Source organism: Triticum dicoccoides, chromosome 6A, assembly GCF_002162155.2.
Source record: "Triticum dicoccoides isolate Atlit2015 ecotype Zavitan chromosome 6A, WEW_v2.0, whole genome shotgun sequence".
NCBI lineage: Eukaryota > Viridiplantae > Streptophyta > Magnoliopsida > Poales > Poaceae > Triticum > Triticum dicoccoides.
In genome coordinates, this window is record NC_041390.1 from 100,951,444 (window position 1) to 100,958,650 (window position 7,207).

Here is a 7,207-nt window from a genome sequence, read left to right on the forward strand (position 1 = left end):
GAGAGAGAGAGACGAATATGACGTCACGACAAGAGATTCCATTCCCTTGAGTGTGTATATGAAGGGGGATGGAATAGAGGCACCAGGAGAAATTTTCTCTGTGTGTGTGTGGTGTTTGTGTTGGTATGTGTGGGTGTGAGAAGATAATGAGACATGGGGGTAGAGGGTGTGTCACCGCGTGAGGTCCGGTGGGTCGAGGTGAGGCCCTTCGTTCGGTTCCGTCCTCCGCCACATTGGTCGGCCCGTGACGCATTTAGGAAGACCCATGGATGACTAGTCGTACAAGACAAAGATAGCAGAATTGTGAAGGACTCTGTGTCCACTGACAAAGCTGGCTAGGATTTGTAACCCTAGGTTCTCGGACTAAGGTAACCCCTTTATCTCTGATATTACTATTCATCCAACCTAACTTTAAGGGGCATCCTACAGAATGCTCTGCTAGAATCATACTTGTCGATTAGGAAGAGAGGTGTGAGACAATGCGTGAGAGACAGGCGTAAAGATAATGTGCGTACATGAGACACGTAGGCAGGTCCATGTATATAGAAAGGGCCAATGAGGATTGTGCGTGTGTATGTTTGTGAGAGGAAGAGTGCTTGTGATAAAGGTTAGTGAAAACAGTTCTAAATGGTTACGAGAGGGAGGGAGGGTTATATCTAGAGCATGTGTGCGAGAAAGACACCTCGGGAGAGAGTGTGTGAGCATGTGTGAGAGACCACCGATGGAGAGTGAAACTACACGTAAAAGACTGCTCTACACATTGATTAAAGATATAAATTGTATCCAAATATTAGGATGGGATCATGATATTTTCAATTCGCGTAAGGAGCGGTCATTGATCCATCAAACATCTAGATTCTATCGAATTTGAGCATGTCTATGTTATTATTCGACACAATTGATCCACATAGTTAGTATTTCAAACTCCAGACAATGCATCGCTTTAGCAATCGAATATAAGCGTGAGTATAGTTCATGTTGTGTGTGTAAAGCACATTATACATACGAAAGTTACACAATGGACATTATAAGTAGCTACCTATGAACTAGCATACATTTGAGTTCAACTTAAGGTGGTTTAAAAAAACCGAATTCAACATGAACTCCATTCAATTAATTGAATTTGATACCATGGCATTTCTAAACCATACCTAAATTATGGGGGCACCAATCTTTGCTCTGATTTTGTACATAATAGCATATGTAGTCGTGTACAAAATAGATTCAAATTTAGCTCCTCCATTCCAAAATAATTGTAGTTATAGGATTTTCAAGTGTCAAAATTTCAAAAAGAAGCGGATAATTTAATGAGGTTTTCAAACATACAAGGTCAAATATAACGTTGTCTATTTAGGTCAATCCTCATAGTTCAAGAGTACTCTAAACGTGAATGCTTGTGTTTCAAAATTTCGAACGAAACGTCAAAAGAGCCTCTACTCGCCCAAAACCGCGTGAGACGAATGTTTGATAGTACAAGGAAATTACTTTTCTAATAACTCCGACCCGTGAAACCTACCGGCCCGACGTCCAAAGGTCTAAACCGGGGTAGTTTTGTAGCTTCATCTAGACGCCACGCATCCGCATCCGAAAAACATTCACACACAATGGCCGCCTAAGAACACATATGCGCGGCCGAAATTGCTCCCGCCCACTATTTGGGACACCTGGGATTACCATCCTACCCCCGACCCACAGTAGGTTCGAAATTTAAGACGGGGACAAAGTTTGTACTTTCCCCAAATTTCAAACAAGCGCGTCGCATCTTCTGTTCAAAAAATCCAAAAACAAGCGCGTCCCAGACCAAAACATGGTCCCCCCACCCGTATGATTCCCCATTCGTACTCCGTGGGCGCCAAAACTACCTCTCCACCAGCTGCGAAACCCCGGCGTCCTCCGTCCGCCACCCTCCTCCATCACGCCGGAGCCGATACCCCGATGTCGTCGTCCACCGCAACCTCAACCGCAACGCCCTCCACGGCTAGTAGTTGAAGCCAAGGCCGAGCCGTCCGTACCTGAGCCAGTTCAACCACGCCGTCCTGCGCCTCACCGCTGCCGCTCCAACTTCACCACCCTCCACTGCACCAAAGCTATTCCTGCTACGCCATCCTTCTCCGCCTCGGATCTGCTTCCCCTCCGCTGACATATGGCCATGGCAACACAGTCAACAATTTGGCCATGGGTTCGTCCAAGCCTGCACCCTCTAGAACATCGGTTTCCCCAGTAAAAATAAGAAGATCGGCGCGACATGTGGAGGTGACCACACCAACAACCGAAAAAGGTACTCCTCTTCCCTTATTCATGCAAATCTTACGTCTCTTCTTGCACGGTATTCATCCCATAGAAGACATTAGTTGACCGCTTCTTCTTGATACTAGATGTTCCTAGTAACTTGCGATGCACAAGGTTTCTCCTCATATACTATTTCACCTTAGCTAGAGGTCTGTCGCCCCCCTGAATTTCAATTTCTGGCCAGTTGATTCCCAATTAACGGAAGCATTCCCCGGTGTAACAGGCGCTAGTACGCCTATTACGCCGGGGAAGTAGTGCCTTGGTGTTTATCTTAGGGGCGTGTGCGGCCTAGAACTATTGGCGCCCGATCTGAAGGTCGACCGGGATTAAAGGGATGGCCTGGGGCACTGCCAAGCACGGCGGTGGTGTGAGGTCGATGGGAGGGCGGGGCAGCGGAGGCAGGGGTCTGGGCCGGTGGTCGCTGGCCGTTCGAGAAAGATCGTCAACAGTGACTGGCGGGAGGTAGACGAAGGACATCTTCCCGTTCCTTATAGATCGGATGGTTCATTAAAAAAATCGACTGACCTATTTATTTTCAGTCGACTGTTATCTAGATATGACCACATGTGGTGGTGTGCTGGAGGAGTACCTGCATTTCCTGTGCTCATATATTACAAAATCATACGGAGTAGAATCTAATTTTGTTTGCCATGCAATGTTGTCGAGCTATCATATGTCTCATGTCATTTATTTTTCAGCCACCTGCTATCTGCTACTTTTACAGTGCACTAGTTCTGCACACACTTCACCCTTACTCTCACTATTGTGTTTTTATGCAAGGGTATTTCAGACTCTGCTTCCATGAGAGAAGCCAAAAAGAAAAGAGAGAAGTTGCTCTAGCTTCGTATGCGGGTAGGCAAGACACATTACAATGCAATAAAGGGTGCAGTGTCAGCAGATGGAGACGGTAAACGTAGCTCTGGAGTTGATGACCTCGCTCGCAATGAACCACCATCCCAGGTGCTTGCTTTAACTTCGCGGTGTCATATGTGGTTGCATGTTCCATATGGTGTCTAGCTTGTATTCGAAAGGCCGAAGTCAGTAAGATAAGGAAGGATATTTTTTTACATGAACCACCATCCCATGAGTACCAGAAGACAAATAGCTAGTCAGGGCACTGGCCGAGCCAGTGACAAGGCCAGCAAAGATAGGCATCACCTGGAAGCCAACTAAAAAGCTGTGATGGTGAAGAAGCAGCCCGCCTCCCATCAGCCTCTCAGGTCCTAGATGATCATGCTCACCACTCTAGCCGGATGTCTAGCTTGTATTGCTTCCAATTTGGTTAAATTGCATCTGCTTAGCTTACACATTATACCTTTGAATATGACATGCCTTTCTGTTTTTGGTACATACCAGTACATCTGTGTATTAACCATGTTCTTACATCAAACTAATGTTCTTGTGTATCCCTCATCAATCACTTATGACAAGGCATGCAGGCAAGGGGACTACTCCTCATTTAAAGAATGCAGCGTCAGCCTCCCGACATGATTCTCAAGAAATAGAAATGCTAGATGAATATAGTGAACGTAGCTCTGTAGTTGATTACATCATTTCCCCTACACTAGCATCGCAGGTGCTTGCTCTAACTTGGCAGCGTGATATGTGGTTGCATGTTGCATATGGTGTCTAGATTGTAATTCTTCCAATCTGGTTAAACTGCATGTGCTAGTCTGCTTAGCTTATACATTATACCTATTAATGTGACATGCCTTCCTGTATTTAGTACATAGTACATATGTCTATTAAGCATGTCCTTACATAAAAATATTGTTTTTTTGTATCCCGCATCAATCAACATGACGAGACACCTTTAGTATATGCAGTGCGATATTAGTTGCATCTTTCATATGATTTATAGCATGCGCTGCTTCTAATTTGTTGAAATTCCATTTATGATGGGACGCTTTTAACTTGGCAGAGTCATATTGGTTGCACCTTTCATGTGGTGGCTAGCTTGCATTGCTTCTTATTTGCTGGAATGGTTTCTGCTTAGTTTACACAAACAATTGTGAACATGCCATGCCGTCCCGTTTTTCATACATATTCCATCTTGGTATCATGTGTTTGCCTTACATCAAAGTAGTGATTGTCAGTATAATGCATGAATGAGTTCTGAAGAGAGAATTTTATTGCTTTTTCTTGTCGGTTTTACTTGACAATTCAAAATCAATAAAGCGGAAGGAAGTTAGCAAGGCAGCGGATAAAGGTGCTCCTTCCGAACAGAGGGCCTCTACAATTTCTACTCCTCCACACCCCCAAGATGATTTCCAAGACAACACATGCATAGACACTCAACAAAGCCGTGTTTATGATGAGCACGTCTCCCCTAGTGCAGCATCACCGGTGCTCCCTCTAACTTGGCACTGTTATATGTGGTTGCATGTTATGTGTGATGTCTAGCTTGTTTTGCTTCTAATTTTGTTGAATTCCATCTGCTTACTTTACACATTATACTTGAATAAGACGCGTGTTCCTATTTCTAGAACATACAATATCTGTCTATCACACCATGTTCTTACATCAAATTACTACTGTTGTGTAACATGCAACAATCACTTATCATAAGACACGTTTGACTTCAGAGTGTGATATAGGTTACATCTCACATTCTTTTCTAGCTTGTATTACTAATTTATTGAAATGGCACTTATGAAGAGACAGCTTTAACTTAGTAGAGTGATATTCCTTGCATCTTTCATATGGTGTCTAGCTTTCATTGCTTCTAATTTGTTGAAATGCCTTCTCCTTAGTTTACACATCATAAGCTGTGAATATGCAATGGCACTAATGACGAGAGACCTCTAACATGGTAGTGTGATGTTGTTTGCATCTTGCATATGATTTATTTCTTGTACTGCTTCACATTTGTTTAAACGCCATTTATGATGAGACACTGTTAACTTGGCAGAGTGATATTTGTAGCATCTTTCATATGGTGTCTACCTTCCATTGCATTGCTTCTAATTTGGTGAAATGTCTTCTTCTTAGTTTACACATCATAGTTCTGGTTATCTCTTCTGTCCTATTTTTCATACATATTACATCCTCCTATCATGTGGTTGTCTAACATCAAAGTTCAGTTCATCTGCATCATGCATCAGTTTGTTCTGAAGAACTAAATTGTTATTCGTTTTTCTTGTCGGCTTGACTTAACATGGCACAAAGAAAGATGAAGAAACAAAGAATGGCAGGGAATGAGAAGCGGATGAATCCTGCAGATTCTGCTAGTACTGATGCTGCAATAGAAGGTCAAAGTCCAGCGGAAAATTCTACAAACACGGCATCCCATGCTACACGAGTTGCAAAAAAGCCAAACAGAAACAAATAGCTGCCACCAAACAAGTAGAGACAGCCCTAGTTCTTGCAACACCTACCAAAGTACTACCAGCTTCATGACTTACTCGTGCGTCAACTGAGTTCCCAAGCTCCCTTGCCACCTGACACTACTTCCCAAGCACTCTTGACACAAGACGAGTTGGCAATATCAGATGAACCTTGTGAGCTTCAACAGCAAGAAGGTAGTTGCTGGAGTCAAGTTACAGTTGCATGCTTCTTTATATGTAGTCTCAGAGTTTGATGTACACTAACACTTCCTATGTTTGTTGTTGGACTAGCACCTAGGCGCAAGAGGAAACAAACATCAGGGATAATGCTCGATAGGTTAACTAAATCTAGAGGAGGAAGAATGGAGATCCGTTTTGAGGCAGATTTAAAAAGGCCACGTGATGCTACATAGTCAGCCAAGTTAGTATCAGAGGCAGCGGTTGCCGTTAGGTGTCATGTACGTATCCTCCCAACATGGATTCAGTACAGGAATGACAAAGACAAAACCCAGTTCAAAACCTTCCTCGACCATTTATCTGTAAGTATGGTTATGTATGGAAACTAGTAATATCATCTTGATCTGTCCCATACTTTCTAGGTTGCTGATAATGAGACTCCCATAATTTTCAACACATGAGGTTCAAGTTGGATAGCCAAGATGATGCAACCAGACAAGCTTGCACCCATGTTTTCAAGTCTGCTCTACGACAATATCAGTATAACTTGAGGAAAACTCACTTTGAAGGCAAGGCTAACAGTGAACTTTCCCAAACATCTCCAGTGGAAAATATATCGGATGAAGACTGGAGGGGCCTTGTTAAACACTGGTCTGATCCGAGGTATCAGGTACATTATATATATATATGTGATCAGATCACATGTTGAAGTCCTATTTACGCATGTGCCACACAAATCTATCTTCTTATAGGTGAACTGTTCAAAGAACAAGGCCAACCGTACAAAAGTGAAATTCCAACAGGCGATAGGATCTCGTAGCTATATTGCACACTGCGAGGCTCTTGTAATTAGCTGCTGTTTCACTCTTTTCGCTGTACCATATTATCGGATCTATATTGACTTGTTCGAAATGCAGAGGAAAGCCCGCAAGGACCAAAAAGTACCCAAACCAAATGCTGTGGAAATCTTCAAGGACTGTCACACCAGTAAGAAGAAGGGCATGACTACACCAGTCAAAGCCGCTATTGTAAGTCCTTAATCCTCATGCCTTTTAACTACTACTTACTCTAACTTGTGCCTTGAACTACATGGTTTGCAGCCAATGTCTATTAATCTTTTCAATTTTATACACAGTTGTCTTAGCGTATCATTACACCTTACAAGGTTTAAAAGAGAGGAGTGATGTTACTTTGATCTTGACCCGTAATCTAGTTCCGTGCTGGACTTGCCCACACAACGTTACAATTGCCTGTTTGTCTGTTCTCAGTTGTTTTGTGATATGAATGATGTCATACTATGCTTACCGTATTATAAACTTCATCCCTTTATCCTTAGCCCTCAATACAATGTGAATAAATAGACAATACATTAGCGATGGTACATGGTCATATGTTTGGAACCTGGTTTTATTACG